Genomic DNA, 27,286 nt, shown 5'->3' on the forward strand with positions numbered 1-27,286 from the left:
CTGGGGGTGGTTAAACACTGGAATAAGTTGCCTAGGGAGTTTGTGGAATCTCCATCACTGGAGATATTTAAGACCAGTTTGGATAGACATCTATCAAGGATGGTCTAAATGATGCGTGGTCCTGCCGGGAGGGCAGGGGACTGGACTTGATGATCTCTCAAGGTCCCTTCCAGTTCTAGTATTCTTTGACTCTATGAAACCCAAACGAAGAGAGAGAGAATCACCAAATCAAGTATAGTCCTCAAAATTGACATAAGTGAGTAAATATTGAAAGAGACTGATCCAAGATGAGCCAGAAAAAATTGGAGGAACTGGGAATAGGATTGCTTATCAATAAACCTTACAGAAAAGAGATAAAATGGAGACATTTTCAGTAGAGCTTTGTTTTCGCACAACTAAAGCAATGCTTAAGATTTGAAAACTAGAAGACAATGTTATTGGAAAACAAATTGGCTATCGCCTTGTTTTGTTAAAACATAGTGAATGATAAGAGTTTATAGGGATGAAGAAAAAATATACTTGATGGAATTCTGATTTTTAAAATTTACTAACATTAACTTCATAAAAATACAATTGTTTCAATAATGCAAGTACATTTTCCTTTTACTTTCCCCCCAAAAATTGTGTTAAGGACCCAAGCAATGCTGGGTGAATCTGCTACAGATCAAACCTTTCTAGTCTGGCACCCTGGGACCTGACTGGTTCCGAACCAGAGAATTTTGTGGCCCACAGGAGGTCAGTATCGTCTAGCAGCCAACAGGCTCTTAATACATTTAAAAGGCAGAGCCGCAGCAGGGTTAGCTCCCTGGCCTGGAGCTAACCTTGCTGTAGCTCCCCGACTAATCAACTAGTTGATGGAAAATCGATCAACTAGTCGATTAGTTGATTAAACTACATTTAACATCCCTAGTTTTGGACTAGAGAGGTTCAACCTAGGGATGTAAGTGAGTAGTTGAATCGACTACTCGTTTCCCCCCTCCCCGCGCTGCCTCTGCATCAGAGGCAGCAAGGGAGGGCAAAAGCAGTAGCTGGTGCTGGCTTAATAGCTGGCTCTGAGGCAGCAGCATGGGGGGAGGACAAGGGAGAATGTGCTTCTCTGGGACCACCTGCGGGCAGGGGCTACTGAACCCAGCATGAGCCAGGACTGAGCAAGCCCAGCTCAGTTCCGGCTTGCACCGGGTCCAGGTCCTACCCCTGCCTGCACACCCAGCTCCTACTACATTTAAAATGTAGAGCCACAGTGGAGGTAGCTCCTAGACCCAACGTGAGCTGGGACTGAGCAAGCCTTCCCTTATCGACTAGTCATGTCGTTGATAAAAATGTTATTGACAACATGGTTAGTGAATTACCCACCTTTTAACATCCTTAGTTCAACCTGTGAACCCCTTGTAGACCTTGACAGTGTTCATATGAGCCTGAGAGGCCTATTGTTGTACCTGGCTGCATCTGCCAGGAGAACCAGTTTTAAATAAATTAAGAAGCCCAGCTGCATAGGAGCAGGCTGGTTAGTATAAAACCAGGAAGCTGAGCACAGACGAGAACTTGAAGGGCTAGACCTGGGGTGATTCCTGTCTAGGAGAGGGGTTTGCTACTCCAGGGTGGCTGAACAGAGCTGGAAATACAGGCTGTGAGGGAAAGGTTGGCAGGCATGTTAGGAAATGAAGAAGATCCAAGGGGTGAGGAATGGCTTTAAAATAGGAAGAAGGGGGAAAGAATAGATAGAGCTGTATCTGAAGAAGAGAGAGGGGGTGGAAAAAAGAGGAAGAACAAGGGTTGACATCTTATAATTATCTAATCGTTGGCTGAAGAGATGTGAGTGCCTTGGAAGCAATGGACCAGATTAGGCAAAGTATCAGACCTATGAAGAGCTAAAAGAATGCAGTATGGAAATTTATTAGTAGAATGTGCACAAAAGGGAGAGCCTGAAAAACTTCTTAAAAGTACAGTTTTAGGGGAAATGAAAGTAATTTGCCAGCTGCCTGAATTTATTCTAGAAGCAAGAGGGCTAATGTATACAGTTCCCCAGGCAGGGGAACTCAAAGGGAAATAGCGAGGACCAAGAGTTATTTGAGTGATTCATTAGCAGATGGGGAGAATACAAAAAAAATTCAAGTAACATTTACTAACATTTACAGTGCTACCCAATAGGGATAAGGTAGAGTGTCAGCTCCTTTAGGTTAAACCCAGCCCCTTGGAGATATTATAAAGTCACAGGCTTGGGGGGCACATGGAAGCTGTCTGTAAAGAAAAAAATGAGGTGTGATAAATGTGGAGGGAATGCTCATTTGAGTACTGGGTGGGAGGAGCAAAACCAATGGCTCGTCTCCACTACAGCTAAGATTAATGCTGCAGCGATCAGTCCATGTGGGAGGGAGGAGTCAATTTAGCATGTGAAGTAATGACCTACTAGATCGACCTCTGCTCACTCAAAAATCGACTCTGATACTCTACCAGAACTAGAGGAGTAAAGGGAGTAGACAGGAGAGTTTCTCATGTGGACCCCACAGTAAGTAGATCTAAGCTGTATCAACTTGAGTTACATTGCCAATGCACCTCAAATTGCATAGCTGAGATCAACTTGAACCTGTAGTGTGGACTTGCCCTGTAATGCACCAGTTGTGGGAATAAGCACAGTGCAGCATATGCAATGTCTGTAGGAGTGTAATGAGCTAGAGAGCCACAGAAAATTAAAACTTCCCCTACAATATCCCATGCAAAAGCTACCAAAGGGTATTCACAGGGGAATGTGGAACATGCCAGTGGGGGAGAAGAGCTGCTGAAACCATGACATGCGGATCACCAGTCCATGACTGAGGTGTCAATAGAGGAGGTTTGGAAACTGATACAAATTAATAAGTCTCCAGAACCCGGTGGTGTTAACCCAAGAGTTTTGAAGGAACTCAGAAACACAGTTACACAACTGCTGACTGCCAGTGGAAACAGAGAGGGGAAGTGATCCGCCAAAGGTTACAGAAGCACACTGCATCTCCTCAATCCAAGGAGCAGGCCTTACCCACTACGTCATGATGCTGCCTCTTGACAGCTCTGCTGGGACTTTCAACTGACGATCTACTAGCTATTTACAATGTATGAAGTGACTTCACAAATCTCCTTCATGAGTCAATGTTGCCATGTTACAGGTGGGGAAACTGAGGCACAGAGTGGCGAAGAGTCTAGCCCCAAAGTCAGTGCCAGAGCCAGGCATTTTGACTCCCAGCTTATTCTAACCACTAAATCCCTCCCTGGCCAACTGGCCTCGTTTTCTCTGAGCTTTGCTTTTTTTCTAGCCTTTGCTCACTTTTTTTTTTTTTTTTTTTGCTGTTTTTAAAAGCATCCGTCGTTTCATCACCCATTTAAATACTGACAAGCGCCAACAAGGTTTTGTTCTGTTTCTTTTGACTAAGCAACTGGGAGGCTTGAGAGGGAAAAAGGAGGCGATTTTGCTGTCTCTAGCAAGCTTTTCCCTGTTTGACTTTTTCTTTCTTTCTCTCCATTGCCCATTTGGTGGGCTCATGCTGTCCCCAGGCAACACCTTTGCCCTTTTTTCCCTTGTGTTCGGGTTCTCAGCCGCACAGCAGACTTGGATCTGCACCCTCCTGCTACCAAGGACTGCAAAGGGGAAGAGAGAAGTTTGTCTCTTGCCTCCCCCTATCCCCAACCTGTAATGATTATGATGTAGAAAAAAGGCCTGGCACTTATTTCTGTCTCTCTTACATGAACAAGTCCCTTTCTTTTCCCTTGACAGGTCACCTCCCAGGGGAGAGTGGCGGCTGTCCCATTTTATGGAAATTAGCCCTTGGACTTTTGGCAAGTGGTCCATAAGCCCCTGGCTCTGTTGGGCGACATTAGGCATTCATCTGCTGTGCTTTCTGCAGTGGTGTGCCTGGCTGGCAACCAGCAGATATACAAACCTAGTAAACAGACGAGATAAAATGAGGCCACGTGGTGAGGAGTAAATCAAATAGGATGTAGTTCCAAATTCTAGCACCTTTCCTACGCAAACCAGAGTCTCATTTTACTCCCAGAGAGGTGAATCTAGAGGAATGGGGGTACATCTGCAGCCTTCAGTGGAGTTACTCCAGTTTTACACCAGCATAACTGAGATGATCAGACTCTGACCCCAGGCATCCCAAAGCCCTTTGCAAACAAGGAGTTAGCTAGCAACAATGCAGCAGGTATGTTAAGGCAAATGAAGCATGCATTTGGTAATCTCTTGCCTACAGCCTTGGACCTGTGAACCTGTTTTGTTCAGAGGGGGGATTTCAGCCGGGGTGCCAATGACTTCAGCAGAAAACTCCAGAGCCACTTTTCCAGGGTGGTCGGTGAACTCCATGATATCTTGTATTTTCTGTCATTTGGGCTCACTGTGCGCTTTAGAAAAACCTTTGCAGACCTCAGTGTTTCCTCTGCGGCATTTATAAGCTGTGGTTTGCAATTCTCACCTGCACTTCCCAGGCTGGGAGAGGCAGGATGCAGTAGCTGCCAACGTGGTCTGTATCAATCCTCCAAGTCACTAGCTCTAATGGTTAAGAGGAAAGAAGCCAAAGATAGACACCACTGCTCTGTCACCCCTGACAGTATGCCGCTATCAGACATCACATGCAGCACTCCAGCCAACCACGCCAAGTCCCACCTGTGCGAATGCACATACGCGTGCACACTGCCCCTTGTGCCCACCCGGGTTGATTTCACTTTCCGTGCTTTTCTGTTGTTGGTTGCCGGTGAGAGGTGTGTCTCGTGTTACCTTAGAATCATAGAATCATAGAATCATAGGACTGGAAGGGACCTCGAGAGGTCATCGAGTCCAGCCCCCCGCCCTCAAGGCAGGACCAAGCTCCATCTACACCATCCCTGACAGATGTCTATCTAACCTGTTCTTAAATATCTCCAGAGAGGGAGATTCCACCACCTCCCTTGGCAATTTATTCCAATATTTGACCACCCTGACAGTTAGGAATTTTTTCCTAATGTCCAATCTAAACCTCCCCTGCTGCACTTTAAGCCCATTACTCCTTGTCCTGTCCTCAGAAACCAAGAGGAACAAATTTTCGCCTTCCTCCTTGTGACACCCTTTTAGATATTTGAAAACCACTATCATGTCCCCCCTTAATCTTCTTTTTTCCAAACTAAACAAGCCCAGTTCATGAAGCCTGGCTTCATAGGTCATGTTCTCGAAAACTTTAATCATTCTTGTCGCTCTTCTCTGGACCCTTTCCGATTTCTCCACATCTTTCTTGAAATGTGGCGCCCAGAACTGGACACAGTACTCCAGCTGAGGCCTAACTAGTGCAGAGTAGAGCGGCAGAATGACTTCACGAGTTTTGCTTACAACAAACCTGTTGATACAACCTAGAATCATATTTGCTTTTTTTGCAACAGCATCACACTGTTGGCTCATATTCAACTTGTGGTCCGCTATGACCCCTAGATCCCTTTCCGCCATGCTCCTTCCTAGACAATGCCTTTCAAATACTCAGACGCCACAGGCTGGCTGACAGTCCCATGATAAGAAGACACCAGTACTTTCCTCCTCCCCATTTTGGAGCCAAAACCAAGCACCAACCGTTGATTAGAAAAAAGGGTTCCTTCAATGTGTGCAGGCTAAGGCACAAGCATAGTGATAAGGATGCTAGCAATGCAAACCGCAATGTTATGCTTTTATTGATCAATGCCCTGCTCCCACCCAGTATGTGCAACAGCTGAAACTTCCTCTCTGTGCTGTCGGACCCTACATCACAACCTGCGGCATGCAGAACCGGGAACAGGAGGCTAACAACAGGCAAGTGCCAAGACTTGGCAACCCGGGTGGAAACATGCGTAAGGTGCTAATATTACTTCTCCGTTTGTGATGAGATGTAAAACCAAAATCCTGACCACTCATGGGCATCCAAGGGCATGTGGCACTTTTCCCAACAGGTGTCCTGGCCAAAGTCTCACTTGGGGATTTGCATTCTGATTCCACCCTGCAGTTTCAATTGGCTATGGCATGGTTTCTCACTTCCTGTCCTAAACTGGCATGCAGTGTTGCTGTTGGTCCTAGCCCAGAAGATACCATTCAGCTCTGGAATAAACTATTCCTCCAAGGGTTGTAAAGGGCTTTGGGATCTTTCAGGATGATCGGTTTTTGTTTGGAAATTATTAATAATTGCCTTGTATAGAACATAGGAACGGCCAGACTGGGCCAGACCAAAGATCCATCTAGCCCAGTGTCCTGTCTGCCAACAGTGGCCAATGCCAGATGTCCCAGAGGGAGTGAACAGAACAGATCATCAATACATGATCCCTCTCCTGTCATCCATTTCCAGCCTCTGACAAACAGAGTCTAGGGACATCATTCCTACCCATCCTGGCTAATAAGTATTAATGGACCTAACCCCCATGAATTTATCTAGTTCTTTTTTGAACCCTCTAAGTCCTGGTCTTCACAGCATCTTCTGGCAAGGAGTTCCACAGGTTGACTGTACACTGCATGAAGCTAAACTTCCTTTTGTTTGTTTTAAACCTGCTACCTATTAATTTCATTTGGTGATCCCTAGTTCTTATATTATGGGAACAAATATTTTTTCCTTATTCATTTTCTTCACATCACTCGTGATTTTATAGACCTCTGTTCATAGTGCTATACACCTGGACAATGAGATTATTAATAATTCCCAGACACAAACCTGTTTGAGTGGTAAGTATACAGTAGTAGTTTAAGGGTAAAAAGACATTCAAGAATGCAATAATTATTCTCCAAACTTAAGTCCAAATATGTTACATCACGTAAATGCACATTTTAAGCACCCAGGTGACTATGTAGTGACACACCAGAGGGGGAAAATATGTAAAAAACAGATTATTTTTAAAAATCTAGCTAATCTGTCACCAAAGGCACTTTAGCAATTTTGGTTGCACTTCAGCAAGGTATTTAAGTGTCTGCCTAACAACAACAGTGAGAGGCCAGAGCTAGACTGGGACATAGGAGACCTGAGTTCAAATCCCAGCTTTGTCACAGACCCTTTGTGACCTTGGGCAAGTCACTTAGCCTCTCTGTGCTCAGTTCCCTGCCTGTACAATGGGGATAATAGTGCTGCCCGAAAGCCCAAGGTGTTGTGAGGACAAGCGTAGTATACATTGTGAGGTGCTAAGGAAATCAGGCCTCGATAAGTACCTGATAGATGGGCATATTCCTATTGAAGTCAATGAGATGACCCAGGTGTTGTGCTGAACACATGCCCTTCTGAATTAGGCCCTCCTTTGGCTGGAATGGATAACCTGGCTCATTGTCTTACAGGTGCTGACAGTGTCTTTTCCTGGGGGTGCTCGACTCTGCCCCAGGCTCCACTCCAGTCCTTCCTCCCAGGCTCCATCCCACCTCTTCCTGCCCCTGCTCTGTCCCCTCTTCGATAGCACCCCCTGCATGCTGCTGAAGAGTTGATCACGGTAGGCAGGAGGCGCTGGGAGAGAGGTGGAGGTGCAGCTGGGAGGGCCCACCAGTAGGCAGGAGGAACTCGTTGGCAGGGCCACTGGCGAGTGCTGAGTACCCACTGTTTTTTCCCCGTGGGTGCTCCAGCCGCGGAGCCCACAGAGTCAGCACCTGTAGTGTCTTGTCTTCCCCCTCGGTCTCGCAGCAGCAAGCTCTGGGAAGCATTTCTCGTCTCTGTTGCACCACAGCAATGCTGGCTCACCAAATCTCACCCTTATCACAAGTCTCACCAGATTTCCTGCCTTCCTTAAAGTCCCACATCCTGGAGTTCAGTGATTATGAAGCGCTCTGCTTGTTCACAATTTCGAGTAGCCCTCAGAGTTACAAAGTCCAGCTTGAAAGCACGATCCCTACAGCCTTCAAAATCTGAAGGCAAATACAGAGAATCCCCAAATCTTTTTGTTTTGAACTCTCATGAATTTTAAGCCAGTCTCATGATATGCGGGCAGAAGGCATCGATGCAGGATTTTGAAGATTTGGGGTCAGCAATTTTGGAAATGACATGCAGAGAACAATCTGACCTGAATTAAGTGGGAGTGTGGGGAGCTATTGGGGGGCTCCAGGGAATGTTGCAAGTGAGATTTTTTTTCTTTATTTTTTGGATTTGTTTACTTTGTGACAGGACTTTTCACCTTTTCTTCTGCGTGGTCAGTTTGTTTTTCCTGTTGTTGGTGTGTCAGATAAGAGACCTGTTCCCACCAACAGGGAAGCACAAAACATTTTAAAGCAGTACCATAAAGCTGCCCACAACATGCTCGGGGACTCAGAGGGAGGGATAGGACATGGACCTACTTTTAATCCATTTCTTGAAATTTTTTGGTTTCTAAGAGGACAGTACCCCTTTAAAAGAATCCTTTGACCTGTTTGGGTGAAGATTCCACCACCCAAATAAAACTGCATTCATTCTCTGCAAATCGGAATCTCATTGTTTCCCCCAAAAACCAGGCTTTTTATTGGGAGGTTCAACTCCTACAATCAGATTTTCTTGGAAAGAATCAAGAAAATGCAAATGCTGTGTTTATTTATTCCTGCATTAAATCAGCTGCTGCCAAATTGGCCAGCAATGTGAGTCCACTTGGTCTGTGTCTGTGACTCACTCGGTTCTCTTTGAGCAAAACCTGAACCGTATTTACTTGCTACTGTGCAATGCACAGTGAAGGCCTTTATTTGCTGGCTCTTTGCTCTCTGCCTTGCTGCCCTTTGCTGACACATAATGGAAACAGTCGAGAACTGTGCTGTGTATGTTTGTTGTGCAACAAGCCATCCTGGCCCCCGAGCCTCCTACTTCCAAATACTAACTGTGCTCTTGGCAGCAGAGAGGATGAGGAAATCTTGACTTTCTGCCACCTGAAAACCAACTCCGGTTGCACAAATGTTCTCTAGCATATTTACATCACTATAGAAACCCAGTGCCCCTTTCATTCCTAAAGTAGAGCAGAGTCCTTTGCTAAGGGTGTAGAGGCAGCACCTCTGCAATACAGACACTTCTAGGGGAAGGAGGAAGCAAACGAGACAAAACCTGAGGGAGAAACTTGAGCAAGAGCCCTAAGGGTGGTGTAGACGGAGCTTGGTCCTGCCTTGAGGGCGAGGGGCTGGACTCGATGACCTCTCGAGGTCCCTTCCAGTCCTATGATTCTATGATAAGGGTAACCGCCTGTGTGACTGGGTGCGGTTACAGAAGACCCTTTGGGGTTGCTTCCTGGTGTGCTCATAAAGTCACCGACACTCACCTTGCTCTCTCGGGCTTCTCACCACCCTGTCCTGCTGGGCCAGATCTCCTGACTCCCCCAGGCAAGGCACCGAGCTGAGACCACCCCTCTTCCCCCGACCCACGAAGAGCAATACAGACACTGAATCCCTTCAGCTCTGAGGAGAATGCAGTTTCGGGCACAGCCTCCAGGACACCAACTCCCCAAATGGGACCAACCCCCACAAATAAATCCGTCCTTCACCGGTAACAATTATTTACACAGAGCTTGAGAGGAAATAAGAGTAACTGTATTCAGTACAAACAGCAGGATTTTAGTGGTTGCAAGTGCAAACGGACACAGCAAAATAAATGACCGATTTAAAAGAAAAGAAAACGAGACTTGTAGAACGGAGTTTCGGTCCGTCCTGCACCGGATAGAAGCATCCTCCTGCAAGCTCCCCCTCTGCCGTCCTGCATTACCTCAGCTAAGCCGCTGACCTTTTTGCCTCAGGTTTCCCCATCTGCCAACCAGGAATGAAAACGCTCACCTCCCTCCACGGGGACTGGTGAGGATGCATTGCTAAGGGCTGCAATGCAGGTGGAAGATGAGAAGCGCTATAAATGCTAAGTATAAAATCACCCATTTATCAGGGTAAGAGTCGGTAGTCATCTCTCCCCATCTGTCTTGTCTGTCTCCACCCACCCCTCCTGCAGGGCTTGTCTTTTCAGCTTCCTGTCCTGCCCCTCTGTTTCTGAGGGGGTGGGCATGGCTGGCCTAGCTCCACCCATCTGCAATCAGTCTCGGTGGGGTGTCAGACCCCTTTGCTACAGTCATCCTCTCATGGCACTGAGTTACCCCCCCCACACACAAAGCCCTGAGATGCCCACACCCTGACCCTTGTACCCCCCTATATACCCTGCCCTGATTCCGATGCCCCCCAAATCCTCAGCCTCCTGTCGTAAGCCTCCCCACACCCGCAGACACTTCCCTATGGGGATGTAATGATAACAACAGAAAATCAGAGTGATTGCTTTAATTACGTGAGTTTTCCATTCTCAGTATTTTATATTACAAATCCTCTTCCATTTCCAGTTGTTACTTCTTGTCAGGTGGAATACATTCAGGGCTGGTCCGATGTGACATGGCAGTACTGTGCTATCCCAACCCCCTGTCCCAGTCCCCCCCACCCCCACAACAGGGGCAGGCTGCGATAGGGCAGTACTTGCAAGAAATTTCAGTTACTTTCACCCCCGAGCAGCACAGCTGTGCACGGCGCACTAGAGAACAAGCGGAGACGGCCTTTCTCGCCAGAAGACATTGCAGTCCGGGCACAGAGGACATCAGCAGCAACCAAGAAAGGAGAAGGGAAGAGGAAGCAGGAGCAATAGGACGACATGAGGTCACCTGGGCAGCAGCTAGCTCATGTCTCTTGATGGCTAATTCGTGGCCGGTTTTGGAGCAGCGGGCGTGCGCTGCTGTGGCTGGTGGGATCCCCCGGGTTTCACAGCAGCAGTCCCCAGGCTTCACCAAACGGGGACCACATCTTCCAAACAGAACGTCTGTGGACTCCTCTCCCGTCTGGCCAGAAGGAAAAGGAAGGGGACTGCGACCTTCTGGCGCTGGCATGGTGAGCCCCAGCTGGAGAACCCAGGGGAAACACAGGCAGGTCAAGTTCATCCCACTGAGGCCAAAGGATTTTCACCCAGGCTGGAATGGGCCTTTGTGGAGACTAACCCAGCCCCTGGGAGCTTGTGCTGTAAATCGAACGAGCGCAAGACGCTGAGTTAGAGGAGAAGAGAGGACTAGTAAGCAGAAAGCTGGAGGACCAGGGTGAAGAACTAGAGAGAGGGGCCAAATTCTGCTCATTTACTCTGGTGTAAATCCAGAGTGACTTCGCAGCGATATACACCCACAGAATGAGAGCAGGCGCAGGGCTGAGGTGCAGGCAGGGGTGGAGCTAGGAGTAGCCGTGGTGTATTGCAGTCTCTCTCAACCTTTTCAAATAAAGTACCCCTTTAAAAAAATGGTAAGTCCCCCCAGTACCTACAGTTTTCAGACACACACTTTTTTTTTTCTACTGTTGCAACGCATTTGTTTAAACAACTTAGTCATAGCCGGGCGGGCGATGAAATTGTTGGGTGTAAAAAGTACAAAAAATAATAAAGCGCTGTAAAGCTGAACACAATAATTCCGTTTTCTCCACATTTCAGTTGTATCAACGTGCCCCCCAGACGTCTCTCGAGGACCCGTAAGGGTACTCGTACCACTGGTGGAGGAACACTGGTATAATGAACACGGGTGGGGTTGCAACTTCTTTGGAGGATAGGGACATAATTCAAAATGACCTTAGCAAGTTAGAGAAATGGTCAGAGGTAAACAGGATGAGGTTTAATAAGGAGAAACCTCCTAAGAGTGCTCCACTTAGGAAGGAACAATCAGTTCCATACATACAAGATGGGAAGCGACTGTCTAGGAAGGAGCATGGCGGAAAGGGATCTAGGGGTCATAGTGGACCACAAGTTGAATATGAGTCAACAGTGTGATGCTGTTGCAAAAAAAGCAAATATGATTCTAGGTTGTATCAACAGGTGTGTTGTAAGCAAAACTCGTGAAGTCATTCTGCCGCTCTACTCTGCACTAGTTAGGCCTCAGCTGGAATACTGTGTCCAGTTCTGGGCGCCACATTTCAAGAAAGATGTGGAGAAATTGGAAAGGGTACAGAGAAGAGCGACAAGAATGATTAAAGGTTTAGAGAACATGACCTATGAAGCCAGGCTTCATGAACTGGGCTTGTTTAGTTTGGAAAAAAGAAGATTAAGGGGGGACATGATAGCGGTTTTCAAATATCTAAAAGGGTGTCACAAGGAGGAAGGCGAAAATTTGTTCCTCTTGGTTTCTGAGGACAGGACAAGGAGTAATGGGCTTAAAGTGCAGCAGGGGAGGTTTAGATTGGACATTAGGAAAAAATTCCTAACTGTCAGGGTGGTCAAATATTGGAATAAATTGCCAAGGGAGGTGGTGGAATCTCCCTCTCTGGAGATATTTAAGAACAGGTTAGATAGACATCTGTCAGGGATGGTGTAGACGGAGCTTGGTCCTGCCTTGAGGGCGGGGGGCTGGACTCGATGACCTCTCGAGGTCCCTTCCAGTCCTATTATTCTATGATTCTATGATTCTACGGCCTGAGCGGGTGCCGGGTTTCCAACTGTGTTGCTATGCAAGGGTTCTGTCATGGGCACGGAGCCCGGGGGAGGCAGGCGCAGCACTTGACAAATGATGTGAGAAGATAGCGTCAGGCCAAACTAATTCAGCCAGGGTCCCTGAGATAGGAGAATTCAGGGTGAATAAACCTAGTGTGGAGCCTTGATAAAGGAACAGCTGCTTGCTCTCCAGGGGAGAGGCTTTGTCTGAAGGCTGAGAGATAAGCAGAGGCCTGAAGAGAACTACTCCAGAATCTCTCCTCATTTTCTTACCCTGGAAAACAGGCTGAAGATTTCTGAGTGCAAATGAAACAGGCACTGAGCAGCTAAGGCAGCAGGTCCACACCCGTGTGCTAGAGGGCAAGATGGGACCTAGCTCTACCTTGCTGTTGCTGCTGAGATTCCAGTCAGGACAGGGCTGATGGTAGGCGCCCTGGGGAAAGCGCTGCACTGGTAGCAATGGGACTGAGCCAGCCAACGGCCGGGAGCAAGTTTTCATCACTCGGGATGGTTTCAAGACCTTACCTGGGAGGTGAAAAGTTCTGTCATCTCTTTCCCTTCCCTGCCCAAGTAAGAACGAAGCCATGTCCCTATTAGCGCTTTTCATTTCTGTATCACGAAGCATTTTACCGAGGAGGCAAGTTTCATAATCCTCCTTTCACAGGTGGGGGAGGCAAAGTGACTCACCCAAGGCCAAACGGCAGGCCTGTGTCAGAGATTACAATCGAGCCCAGATGCCCAGAATCCCGCTCCTTTCCCTCCCAGTAAGACAGGAGTTTGGCGTAAACAGAAACATTTTCAGTATGATGAACAGGAGCGACTAGAACAATCCCTGTTAATAAATGATAACTCCTAGGCTCACCTGCTTTGCAACCCATTTGGAACGACGCCTCCCAGGGAGAGAACTTCCAAGAGGCCACCTGTTTATAAACACTGCAAATGCACAGTCCTCAGAGCCTCAGATGAAAGACTGTTCTAATGTGTTTTATTATTCTGATGATGAATAAATAATAGCGTAACAGCAGGGCATTTTCATAACCCTCTTTTATCAGCTGCGGAGCCGCCCCGAGTCCTGCATGAATTTTAATGGAGGAAACTAGGTTTTAAAGAAAAAAATTGTCTCTGCTTATCTTAATTTGAATGGAATTATGTTGCACACAAGGACAAATCAAAGTAGTGAGCAAATATTTGATAAACACCAGGATCTTAGCCATCACCTCCATGGAACCAGTCCAGGAGGGAATGTAGAAGGAGGGAGAGAAAAAAATGTGTGGCTTTTTGCACCTCTGTTTAACACTAAAGGGAAATAGGCTACTGATGCATGTGAACACCCAGGTCGGTGTGATAGCAAATGGGCAGAGAGCGTCTAGAGAGGATCAATGGGATGAAGTTAAGCACCAACAACACAGGTTAAATATCAGGACAAGCTTCCTGGGGTGAGATTGTGTACCATTCTCCCGAGGGATGGGCTCACGCCGAGCCATTCCAGACTGGCCTGGAAAGGGCTCGCAAGGGGAAAATCCTGCATTGCAAAGAGGCTGGGAGGTCCCTGATCCTTGCCATTTGTAATGTCTATCACTAATAAATGACGAGACAGAAAACAGAGAGATCAGACCTGGTGTAGCTCTGCTCTGCCACAGACTTCCCCTGGGACCTTGGGCAAGTCACTTAAGCCTAGCTCCTCAAAGGTATTTAGGCACTACGTTCCAAAGTTCCCCATCTCTAACCCAGAGACGGTAGCACTTCCCTACCTCCTGGGGATTTTGCACTATAGGAAAGCTTGCTATTCTTTCCAGAGCCACCCAGACTGTACTGGCTCCTGGCCCTGCAGAGGACTTGAGTTCCCAGGACTCTCCTTTTAGCATCTTTTACTAAAGCTGCACAGTGGATAAAGAAAAATGAATATTAGAACCAGATGCCGAGAGAGCCTCCAGATGCGTCTGAAGAGAAGCAGTTTCAGAGTTTCATATTTTTGTGGCGTTTTGAGCTCTGCTCCTCAGCTCCTTAGTGTCCTCTTTAGAAGGGATAAGATTTACCTTCCCAGAGGCGTCTCAGTTACAGGGGTGATCTTTCCGTTCCTGGGGTCAGGGCCTCTCCTTCTCTGCACGCTTGCTCTGAGCGCGTCTTTCCATACCCCAAAGCAGCAAACAGCTAATCTGTCAGAATGACCTTTCATTCCGATTGAGTGAGAGAAAGAACAGAAGTCTGGTGTCAAGCGGGGCTGGGGGGGAGCGAAGCGAGAGTGTGTGTCCACATGTCTGTTCACAATTTGCACTGGATCAGCCTCTGTAGCAAGGGTGGGCAAGAGCCAGCGTCAAGCCATTTCTTCCGACCTGCAGCCACCTAATTGGGGCCTCGGGTACGGAGCGCACCAAGTCTCCAGACCCCCTGCCGGGGGGAGGGGAGGCAGCCAGCATCAGAGGGAACCACCAGCTGTTCAAAGTGGCTGGCGGTTCCCTCCAAGTGCCGCTTGCCCTGGCAGGGTGGGGTGGGTGTGAGAGACCTCGCGTGCTCCCCCGCCCCACAGGGGAGGGCACAAAGTCTCTCCCCCGTCCCCAACCAGGGGCATGCGGTGTCTAGAGGGAACTTCCCCCTTCTGCCTAAGGCCCCGCCCCTTCTGCCTAATGCCCCGCCCCTTCCAGGGCTGGCTCGCCACCACCACCAAAATTGGTGAAGTGGCTCCCCTGCAAAAATGATTGCCCATCCCTGCCCTGTAGGCACCTAGGGCTCAGCTGGGAGCATGACTGGTTCTGTATTCAGTCACTAGGTGGGATGAAGCGAGGCTGTCAAGGGCCTTGAATGAGAAGAAAGTTGCTTAGATTTGAGAAAGATCAACAGAACACAAGAACGGCCGGACGGGGCCAGACCAAAGGTCTATCTAGCCCAGTGTCCTGTCTGCCCACAGGGGCCAATGCCAGGTGCCCCAGAGGGAGGGAACACAACACGGAATCATCACGTGATTCCTCTCCTGTCGCCCATTCCCAGCCCCTGACAAACAGAGGGGTACGTCTACACTACAAAGTTAATTCGAACTAACAACCGTTAGTTCCAATTAACTTTAATAGGCGCTACACAGGCAAACCACTAGTTCGAACTTAATTCGAACTAGCGAAGCGCTTAATTCGAACTAGGTAAACCTCATTCCACGAGGACTAAGCCTAGTTCAAATTAAGTAGTTCAAATTAAGGGCTGTGTAGCCACTTAATTCGAACTAGTGGGAGGCTAGCCCTCCCCAGCTTGCCCCGGTGGCCACTCTGGGCATCACCAGGGAAACTCTTCTGCCCCCCTCCCGGCCCCGGAGCCCTTAAAGGGGCACGGGCTGGCTAGGGTGCCCGTGCCAGGTGCAAGCCTGCCAGCACCCAGCCAGCAGACCCTGCACCTGGCACGGCACGAACCAGCCACCAGCTGCCACCCAGCCCTCCCCCTCTTTCCGGGACCAGGCTGGCAGCTCCCAGGAGCCTGCCCGGGACCGCAAGAGGTGAGCACCCGCCTGGTCTAGTGCGGAGATCGTGGACCTCATCGAGGTTTGGGGGGAAGCCTCCAACATCCACGACCTCCGCACTAGGCACAGGAAAGTGGCCGTCTAGGGCAGGAGAGCTGCCAGCCTGGCCACCCAGGAGCAGGTTTGCATGAAAATCAAGGTGGTTGAGTGAGACCCTGACCCTGAGCCCTGATCTTAGAACATAAAAACATAAGATCGGCCACACTGGGTCAGACCAAAGGTCCATCTAGCCCAGTAGCCTGTCTGCCAACAGTGGCCAACACTAGGTACCCTGGAGGGGATGGACCGAAGACAACGACCAAGCCATTTGTCTCGTGCCATCCATCTCCAGCCTTCCACAAACAGAGGCCAGGAACACCATTTCTACCCCCTGGCTAATAGCACTCCATGGACCCAACCTCCATGAATGTATCTAACTTCTCTTTAAACTCTGTTCTAGTTCTAGCCTTCACAGCCTCCTGCAGCAAGGAGTTCCACAGGTTGACTATTTGCTTTGTGAAGAAGAACTTTCTGTTATTAGTTTGAAGCCTGCTACCCATTCATTTCATTTGGTGTCCTCTAGTCCTTCTATTATGGGAACTAATGAAGAACTTTTCTTTATGCACCGTCTCCACACCACTCATGCTTTTATAGACCTCTATCATATCCCCCCTCGGTCTCCTCTTTTCTAAGCTGAAAAGTCCCAGTCTCTTTAGCCTCTCTTCATATGGGACCTGTTCCAAATCCCTGATCATTTTAGTTGCCCTCCCCTCTCCCACCCTCTCTCTTCCCCTCTCCCACCTCCTTTTCCCAGTCTCCCTGAGCTTTGTTCAATAAAGAGAGTTTCTATTTATGAACACACGTGTCCTTTATTTTGTACATCAGGAAGGGGGGCTAGGGAGGGGTAAGTGGAAGGAGGTGAGGGAGGAATGGAGTACGGGCCCCTGATGGGGAGGACTGGGGTGGCTCTGCGGGCTCCTCGGGATGGAAGCTCTCCTGCAGCCCCCCGATTGACCTCCCCCCCCGAATGGCAGCCTGTGGCAAGTGCAGCCGGGCTGATGGCCGAGTGCTGTGATGTGCCAAGTGTGGGCATTCAGGGCACTCCAAGCCAGGACTGCTTTGCTGTCCCTCATCGAGTCAGACAAGCAAGTGGAGAACCCCTGAGAACTGTCTGTCCGGGGTGGGGGTCGGGTCCCTTTAAGCACAGCCCTTGGCTAGCCTGAGACAGCAGCTCCGCGCTCTAAGGCCTAACCTGATGCCCTGCCGGCACTGCTTCCGGCCAGCCTTAACCTCAGTTCTGGGTCCACTCAATGTGGACATGCTATTTTGAATTAGCAAAATGCTAATTCGAACTAGTTTTTAGGTCTAGACGCGTTAGTTCGAATTAGCTTAGTTCGAATTAACTAATTCGAATTAAGTTAGTTCGAATTAGCGCTGTAGTGTAGACATACCCGAGGCTAGGAACACAATCCCTGCCCATCCTGGCTAATGGCTATTGATAGACCTAACCTCCATGAATGTATCTAGTGCTTTTTTGAGCCCTGTTAAAGTCCGGGCCTTCACAACCTGCTGTGGATATTGGGAGAAATTTTGCTGTCTAGACCCTGGACCCATCAATGTAGTTCTCCTATGGATGGAAGGGGCTTAGTGCTGACCCTGCAGTTTGTTTGGTTTTTTCTTAGAAAGCGGCTCATGTTTATTGTGGGAAGGGCCAAATTCAGCCCTGGCGCAAGTGAGCCCAAGTCCCTTGACTCCGTTTTGTCTCAAGTCAGCAATGCTCCTGTTTGAAAAGTGAATAAATACCATTAGCAAGCCAATTCCACCGCCGTGCTATTGGCTGGCTCTTTCGATTTAGCTTTCAAAGCATTGCTTGGGAGCTGAGCTTCTGAACAGCGAGGCCTAACTGGGTACGTTTACGGGCAGTGTCTGGTTACGTGGCCTCTGGAGGCCGGCCCACGGAGTGACAGCAACCGGGGATTGTTTTTTAACTCACGTGGCAGAGGCAGTGGTTTCTGAAATCAAAGATCCTAGAGGCTCTGTTCCCACGGATGACCACAGGGTTGGTACATATGCAGCACCTGGTTTCTAGGCACCGAGGCAACTCTTTCAATGCCTTCTGCTTAGCTCCAGTGGGTCTCTTCTTGCTTTTTGCAACAGGCTGCTGCCTTTGTTCCTGGCAGGGAGCTAGAAATATCCCTCACCCCCAGAAGTAGCTGTTCCAAATGCTGTTGCTCATGAGCAGCACTGAAATTCCTGCCTCCCCCTACAAGTTCTAGGAGCTGAGGCTGGAGGCTTCCCGGGAAATCGGAGAAGAGCAACTCAATCCACCCACCCATTCCTCCTGTCTCGTCTCCTGCTCCTCTCTCCTATCCCCCTCTGCTGACCCTTCGATATCCCAGGCCTCCCCCCACAAAAGGAAGAAATTGAGGTATAATGGAAAGGGAAGCAAAACCTAGGCCTGAGAACTAGGATATTCCGTTTCGGAGCTGTCTGCTCACCGTACCTGTGCTGCCATCCGCTTCCCCTCTTCCCTCCTGCGTGTAACCCCCAAGGAGATTACTCAGATTCCCGGGGCCTTGTCTGCTGGCAGCTCAGGGAGAGGCTCTGAGTTTGCCTTGGCTCCCCCTCCCTACCAGGGCCAGAGTCTGCCCAGCAACCCATAGGGAGTGAGATGCCCCTCCCAGGGAATTCAGGAGGGGAAGGAGAGACCATTGTTGGGGGAGTCTGGAGCCAGCCAGGGCAAGGGGAGGACTGGCTGTGTGGGAGCTAGTAAGCCCCAGGCCTGCATGCAGGGTTCCCCCTGAGAACTGGCCTCTAGGGACCTGACGGCAGGATCCCTCAGCTGGGTTTTATGTCTCCACTGCTGATTCCCAGTTTGTGGAGTTTGCTGGGAGGTTTCCCCAGCCAGGCTGAGTTGGCTCCAGCTCCCTGGGTGAGAGGAGTCACCGCATGGTCAGCTCTGCTCTGTCTGCTGGTTCGGGGCTGCTGCCTGCTGGGTGGGTCTGAATGCTGGGCTAGGAGGTTGTAGTTCGAATTTTGGTGCAGCTGTGTGGTCTGCACCGTGAGCCCTGCACCCCTGCGCGGGGAGGGGAAATTCTGGGACCGAAGCAGCCTGATTCCTGCCTGAAGAGGATCCCTGCCAGCAGAGACCAGCCCCTCTGCAGTGACCGAGTCATCTCTCAACCTGAGGCTCATTCATGGAGTGTGTGAGTTCACCATCTTTTAGTTAGGGAATTTGTTTGGGGATTTTATTACCTGCTGCATATCAAACCTGTGGAGGGATGTACTGCCTTCTCCCATGTGAGTCCTTTGGGCTGTACTGGACCTAGTCAGCCCCACTGCTAAACCACTGCAGAGAAGAATTTTATGGTCAAAAGTCATCAAGGTCCCCAACAAAGTCCGCGTACCAACGGGACACTGATCTTACAGTTGCTGGGCACCGGTGACCCTAAAAATAGTGTTTTACCCTGTTCTGTTCTATTTGTCTCCTGTTTAATATACTTGTGTTTATTATAGTGTATGTGTTTGTGCTATTTTCTGGGAGTCTCCAACTATCGGGCAAATACATGGGGATTATCTTGGGTTAGAATTTTCCTGCCAGGTGACCCTGCCAGGAAGGAGTGAGGGGGGTGGAGGCACCGCCAAATAAATCCATCCGAAAAAATAAAGCTGAGTGGGTGGCGGGATCCAGAAGAACCCAGACCTGTCCATCGAAACCTGTAAGCAGATTGGCTTTAAAGAAGGTAACCAGGTGGAGAGGGGGCGCTACATGTTCAAGGGTCTCCCACTAGCCGGCACAACCTGTACGGCTGGACAGCTGTCCTGCTCTTGGCACCTCTTTCCTGCAACCATTCCAGCGTCTTCTTGCAGCTTGGCTATCCAGTTGGGACACACAATTCCCCCTCTTCTGGAGTAAGGCAGGAGTCCCACAAACAAGTCCACTCACATCAAGCCTTTGTTTCAACTCCAGACTTGCTAGTCCTTACTTCCCAGTAGGAAGGGTTTCAGTCGTCCATAGCCTTTGTGTCCAGAGGGTGGTAGGAGAAACCAGGCCTTCCCTTTCCTCTCGGTTCCAGTCCTGGGACCAAAACAGCTAAGGCCTGGCTACACAGACCCATTTCTGCCTCCCTGGCCCCTTTCCTAACTTGCCTTCTCTTAGGGGCCACAGCTTCACTCCGGGGAAGATCGACACCATCGTGATCGTACAATCATAGAACACTATGGGGCCTCGAGAGGTCATCAAGTCCGGTCCCCATAGGGAGTGAGATGCCCCTCCCAGGGAGTTCAGGAGGGGAAGGAGGGGCCATTGTTGGGGAAGTCTGGAGCCAACCAGGGGACCTCGAGAGGTCATCGAGTCCAGTCCCCTGCCCTCCCGGCAGGACCAAGCACCATCTAAATCATCCATGATAGATGTGTATCCAAACTGCTCTTAAATATCTCCAGTGATGGAGATTCCACAACCTCCCTAGGCAATTTATTCCAGTGTTTAACCAGTTAGGAAGTTCCAAAACCTTCTTTGCTGCAATTTAAGCCCACCGCTTCTTGACCTATCATCAGAGGCCAAGGAGAACAATGTTTCTCCCTCCTCCTTATAACACCCTTTTAGATACCTGAAAACCACTCGATTGATCTTCCAGAGTTTGAATTAGTGGGTCTAGTTAAGATCCTAAGACTGGGGTCAATGAGGAAACTCAAAACAAGGTTCATCGGATCCAGCTACATACTTAATGCAGCTGGAGTTGCATATCTTGATTCGACCTTTCTCTTTAGTGTAGATCTGGCCAGGCTTTTCCTGCAGCCTCTTCCCTGGGCTCCCACGGTATCGGAGAGCCCTGCAAACCCACAGACACGGATAGGGATAGCCACGGCTCATTTTTTGCAGATACAGATGCGGATGTGGATACCAATGTTGCACCTGCACAGGGCTCTATGTATCGGCCCCCTCTGCAAGTTTCTTCCACGGACTCACTGCAGAGCTTCATTTCTTCCCCTGCTGGTTCTGCTATTGGGGCATTTTCTCCACTTCTCAGACTGGGCAGTCTCTGGCCCAGTTTTCCTGCTCCCTGGAGGCCCCTTGACCAGCACAGAGAACCCTAAGCAAACTCACTTCCTCCAGCTTTCCCTCCCCACATCTTCATACGCCCTGTTGTGGGCCCCTCTGCCTGCAAGGAATTTCTGTCTGCCAGCTCCGTGAGCTCCCTGGTTCTAACCAGGCTTTGATCTCTGAGCTAGAGCCAGCAAATCTGCTCCGCTTCCCAGTCAGGCCTCACCTGAGCCCTTTTAATTCCTCCTGCCAGACTTGACACCATGCACAGGTGTGATGGATAAGAGGAGGGCTGTCCTTCTCCGGGCATCCCAGTATTCGGTGACTAGAGGATTAAACTCAGGTAGCTAGGAGTGTTGGCAGGGAACCAGGGAGCCAATGGGAAAAGGTGTTGAGATTTGAATTGAAAGGGGCCCAGCTTGTTTTTCCCCCCCTTTGCGTGAGTTTAAGCTAGGAGCTGTGGGAACAAGATGAATCAAACCAGGAAGGACGACCATGCCTACAAAGAATACGGGGCATGGAAATGGATTGGACCTTGAAGCACAGATACGTGAGTAGATAGGGAATGTCTAGTTAGATGCAATCAAGTTATTTTCTTTTTTTTTATTGTTTGGTTAAAATTCTCTGTGCTAATTCCATGTGCCTCCTCCCATACGCTGTAACTTTAAGCTGAATGCCAGAGATGAAATTCTCTGTGTTTTAATTGGTTCTTTTCTCGGTTGCTTTAAAACACCTAGCAACCAAATATGCTTTGCCAAATATACTTTTTTGTTTTGGTAACGAAATCATCCTTTTTTAATTTGATTCTTGGGTACTGGAAGGAAATAGGAGGGCTGTGTGTGCTTGCTTAAGACTGACAGGTCAGCTATCAGAGATTGCCATTTGTTTTCTTTTTTCAAGCTCTCTTGTGATAAAAGAGCTTGGGGTACCCCTCTGGGAGAAGTTCCAAGTACTCTCTTCCTGGATTCAAGAAGAACGGGGTTTTTTACTTGGTGGTGGCAGCCTATCTCCCAGGGTCAGACAATCTGTGACCTTGGGGAGTTTTTTAAAGCAGAAGTCAACAGAGGCAGGGTAACTAGGAAATGACAGACCAATCAGTTTAAATTCTGTGCTAAGGAAGATAATGGAGCAAGTAATTAAGGAATTCATCTGCAAACATCTGGAAGATAATAAGGTGATAGGATCACAAATTGCTAGCTTTCTTTGATAGGATAACAGGTCTTGTGGATAAGGGAGAAGTGGCGGACGTGGTATACCTAGACTTTAGTAAGACATTTGCTATGGTCTCGCATGACCTTATCAATAAACTAGGCAAATACAACTTAGATGGGGCTCCTATAAGGTGGGTGCATTACTGACTGGATAACCATTTTCAGAGAGTAGTTATTAAGGGTTCACAGTCAGGCTGGAAGGGCATACCAATTGGAGTTCTGCAGGGGTCTGCTTTGGGACCAGTTCTGTTCAATATTTTCATCCAAGATTTAGATATTGGCATAGAGAGGATGCTTATTAAATTTGCAGATGATACCAAGCTGGGAGGAGCCGCAAGTGCTTTGGAGGATAGGGTCAAAATTTAAATGATCTGGACAAACTAGAGAAATGGTCTGAGGAGAATAGGATGATTTTTAATAAGGACAAATGCAAAGTGCTCCACTTAGGAAGGAACAATCAGTTTCACACCTACAGAATGGGAAGCGACTGTCTAGGAAGGAGTACTGCTGAAAGAGACCTAGGGGTCATAATGGACCACAAGCTAAATATGAGTCAGCAGTGTGACGCTGTTGCAAAAAAAGCAAACACGGTTCTGGGAGGCATTAACAAGAGTGTTGTGAGCAAGACACGAGAAGTCATTCTTCTGCTCTGATCTGCGCTGGTTAGGCCTCAGTTCTCCAACTGAGTATTTTATCTGCAGTTCCCAGTACCCTGCAATTGGGAGGCTTCTGGCCTGAGGACTCTCCTGAAAACCCAGTTCAGGGTGCCACATTTCAAGAAAGATGTGGAGAAATTGGAGAAGGTCCAGAGAAGAGCAACCAAAATGATTAAATGTCTAGAAAACATGAGGGCTATGTCTAGACTACATCCCTTTTTCGTAAAAGGGATGTAAATTAGACATATCGCGATTGCTAATGAAGTGGGGATTTAACTCTCCCCCGCTTCATTAGCATAAAAATGGCTGCCGCTTTTTTTCCTCACAGAGCTTTGTCAGAAAAAAGCGCCAGGCTAGACGCTGATCTTGCGGAAAATAAAGCCTTTTCTGAAAGATCCTTTATCCCTTATTTCATAAATAAAGCCTTTTCTGAAAGATCTCTTATCCCTTATTTCATAGAGGGATAAGGGATCTTTCGGAAAAGGCTTTATTTTCCGAAAGATCAGCGTCTAGACTGGCGCTTTTTTCCGACAAAGCTCCGTGCGGAAAAAAAGCGGCAGCCATTTTTATGATAATGAAGCGGGGGAGATTTAAATCCCCGCTTCATTAGCAATTGCGATACGTCTAATTTACATCCCTTTTATGAAAAAGGAATGTAGTCTAGACGTAGCCGAGCTGTGAGGGAAAACTGAAAGAATTGGGCATGTTTAGTTTAGAAAAGAGAAGACTGAGAGGGGACATGATAGCAGTTTTCAAGTATCTAACAGGGTGTTACAAGGAGGAGGGAGAAAAATTGTTCTCCTTGGCCTCTGAGGACAGGACAAGAAGCAATGGAGGTTTAAGTTGGGCATTAAGAAAAACTTCCTACCTGTCAGGGTGGTTAAACACTGGAATAACTTACGTAGGAAGGCTGTGGACTCTCCATCACTGGAGATATTCAAGAGCAGGTTAGACTGACATATCAAGCATGAGCTAGATGGTGCTTGGTCCTGCCTTGAGGGCAGGGTACTGGACTCGATGGCCTCTCGAGGTCCTTCAGTTCTAGTGCTCTATGATTCTATGATTTTTAAGGCCTCTTGTAGGCCCCCGCTTTCTGCACTCAGAGTGCCAGAGCGGTGAACAGCCTTGACAACAGGTCTAGCTGGTTGAGCTGACTGAGACTACAGGCCTGGCCCAGTGTGGGGTTGGTGCACCCCATTACACCCTGCCTGCCTCTCTTCCCCCATTGCCCTGCACCCGCTGTCAAGCTACCTCTTGGCCCCAGAGAGAAAGAGGGAGCAGGAGGCTCCGTGACTGGATCTGGGATTCCAGCGACTTTCAATCTGGATCACTGGTTTGATGGCAGTCCTAGTTACCAAAAGTTGTGACTGTGTGATAGTCACTCAGTCTCTTGGTTCAGTGGCTTTGCGTCCTATTCCTAGCAGCTCAGTGCCCATAGAATTAAAACCACCATCAAAGCTGAGCCAGTCCACAGACTCGACAGTGTTCCTGCTGAGAAGCAGCCAGGTCTCAGGCATACCTGCTTTGCAGATGCAGTGACCCTCATTATAGACAACACCAGGGACTGAAGCATGAACTTCTAGAGGTAAGAGCATAAATCTCTGTAACTTGAGCTAAAGGCCAGATTTTTAATGGTATTTACATACATAACGCCTGTTGATTTTAATTCGAGTTAGGGGCCTAATTATCTTTGGAAACTTGACCCTAAATGCCTTCGCTGTCATATGTAGCGGAGTGATAGAAATGTAGCCGGGTTAGTCTGGGGTAGCTGAAGCAAAATGCAGGACAATGTAGCACTTTAAAGACTAACAAGATGGTTTATTAGATGATGAGCTTTCGTGGGCCAGACCCACTTCCTCAGATCAAATAGTGGAAGAAAATAGTCACAACCATATATACCAAAGGATACAATTTAAAAAAATGAACACATATGAAAAGGACAAATCGCATTTCAGAACAGGAGGGAGATGCGGGGGGGGGGGGGGAAGGAAGGAAGGTAAGTGTCTGTGAATTGATGATATTAGAGGTGGGGAGAGTGGGATGTTGGTGAGCTAATGGTATTAGAGGTGATAATTGGGGAAGCTATCTTGGTAATGGGTAAGATAGTTTGAGTGTTTGTCCATTCCTTCTCGGAGAGTGTCGAATTTTAACATGAATGACAGTTCAGAGGATTCCCTTTCAAGTGCAGATGTAAAAGGTCTTTGTAGCAGAATGCAGGTGGTTAAGTCATTGAGAGAGTGTCCTTTCTGGTTAAAATGGCAAGAAACTGTTTTTTCTTTGTGATCTTGTCTGATATCTGTTTTGTGGGCATTAATCCTTTGGCGAAGTGTCTGAGATGTTTGTCCAATGTACATAGCAGATGGACACTTTCGGCACATGATAGCATAAATTATATTTCTGGATGCGCAGGAATATGTGTTCTTGATCTTATAACTCACTTGGTTGGGTCCAATAATGGTATCAGCAGAATGAATATGTGGACAAAGCTGGCAACGGGGTTTGTTGCAAGGGAAGGTACCAGGGTTCATATTCTTATATGGGTCAGGCACTTGAGGTAAAAGACACTCTGATCTGTGGGTTCCAAACACTTTGGAAAGAGAAGCCATTGTTGGAGGATTTTCAGGAGAGTCCTCGGGGCAGAAGCCTCCCAATTGCAGGGTACTGGGAACTGCAGATAAAATAACTTTCTAATGTGTTTGTTTGTTATTTATTAATCGTCACAACGCCACGAGTAAGAACAGAGCATTTTGTTGCACGCTGTTGTCATTCCCCGTTTCCTTCTCCCCCCCGATGTAACTCATGAATTTTAAAAGAGCAAGCTAGAGTTGAAAGGAAAGCAAATGTATAACCTAATTCCATTCAAATTAAGACAAGAACGAAAAGGGAGAAATCAAAATACGGAAGAAGAAATTGAAGCCGTTTTTTTGTTGTTATTGTTCTACTTTTTTCTTCTGCTTTATGTACCAATTTCTCTCAAACTCACCTACTCAGTGGTTCCATGTTGACATCAATAAGTGCATGTGACTTCCATTAGTAAGTGCTGAGGATTTGTCTGGACAGCGCGTTTCAGTTCCGGCAGCACCTTGTGGTCTGAGGAAGATTGCAAAGTGTGGTTTGGTAGTTTTATGAAAGGGGAAGTTTAAGGCCTAACGCGAGATGAGAATAGGACTCATGGCTCCTGAGTCTCGGTCCCTTTCACTAACTGCTAGAAAAATCTGTCTCCCAAATACAGTAACTATATATACCCCCCTGCCGACAGTCTCTTATTCTGTGGTGGCTGTCTGGCTGCTCCCAGAGTGGGGAAAAAGTGTGGCATGCTTGGGCTGTAGGACTCATACCCACCACCCTGGGCTCTTTACTATCCCCTGGATCACTCCAGGGCCCACTCTGCCTGCTGGGGAGAGAGAGGCTTGAACCCACCACCTTGCTTTCTCTAGGTGAATGCTCTAGCCCCCAGTCCATGCCAGAACCTACCACAGCTCCTTACTGTCACTGGGAAGCCAAATCTACTGTTCTGTTAGGGCCCTACCAAATTCATGGCCATGCAGGGGGGTGACAGAATTGCTGGGCCCCAGAGCAAGGCGCACATTCCCGGAAGGGGTGGAGCCTCAGGTGGAAGGGGTGGGGTTGGGGCTAGCCTCCTCCAGCCAGCCTCTCAACGCCATCCAGAGTGCACTGTCAAGAGTTTAAAGGGACCAGGACTCCCAGCCGTTTTTGCAACTACTGAGCAGCGGCCACTGGGAACCCTAGGCCCCTTTGAATTGCTGGGCCCCAGGGCAGCTGTTCTCCTACCCTTCCCCACGTTGGCAGGCCTATGGCCATGAAAAATGTGTCACGAACTGGGAAATACGGTCTTTTGTGGGCTTTTACCCAATGCTATTCAAATTTTAGAGCGGAGACCAGTGTTTCCCAATGTCCTACCCAAAAGGGAGTTGCACCGGGATCATTCGGTTACTTGAGGGGGTGTTACAGTATTGTCACCCTGACTTTGACACTGTCTTCAGAGTTTAGTGGCCAGAGAGCAGTGGCTGTTGGCAGCAGCGCAGAAATAAAGGTGGCAATATAATACCAGGCCATCCTCAATTCTGTGCTGCTGCTTTCAAAATCTGGACTCCTGGCCAACAGATGCTACACTCCAGTTGCCCAGCTCTGAAGACAGCACCATTACCAACAGCACCGCAACCCCTCCCCCAAATAAACTAGTGACCCTCTCCCCAATTCCTTCTTGGTTCCAGAACCTTACAATTACAACTGTGGAATTTCAGATTTAAACAGCCGAAATAATGGAATTTATAGTTTTTAAAATCCTACGACTGTGAAAAATCCAAAATTGACTATGAATTTGGTAAAGCCTTAGCTCAGGTGGAAACCATCAGATGACGCTGTTAAATATAGTCTTAGACATTCTTTTTCATAGCATACAAGCAGTGTTCAGTCTTTGAAGAGATGTTAGTTTTGTGGAGAGGGTTCAAGGGAAATGTTTTTACTCTGTACTTTAATCTGTAAGTAGACCCAGATCTTATGGCAGAATTTCT

At 48.2% G+C, this 27,286-nt stretch overlaps 1 long non-coding RNA gene across 1 annotated transcript in view; it reads right to left on the reverse strand.

Moving 5' to 3' along the window:
• Positions 1 to 6,825: 6,825 nt before the first annotated feature.
• LOC142830001 (uncharacterized) overlaps positions 6,826 to 27,286 on the reverse strand; it is a 35,381-nt gene continuing 14,920 nt past the window's right edge. Inside the window, exons 2-3 of the long non-coding RNA XR_012905009.1 lie at positions 25,735 to 25,841; positions 6,826 to 10,913 (exon numbers count right to left, since the gene is read on the reverse strand). This is a non-coding gene — a long non-coding RNA (uncharacterized LOC142830001). The remainder of the gene's footprint in view (positions 10,914 to 25,734; positions 25,842 to 27,286) is intronic.

Source organism: Pelodiscus sinensis, chromosome 6, assembly GCF_049634645.1.
Source record: "Pelodiscus sinensis isolate JC-2024 chromosome 6, ASM4963464v1, whole genome shotgun sequence".
NCBI classification, from domain to species: Eukaryota; Metazoa; Chordata; order Testudines; family Trionychidae; genus Pelodiscus; species Pelodiscus sinensis.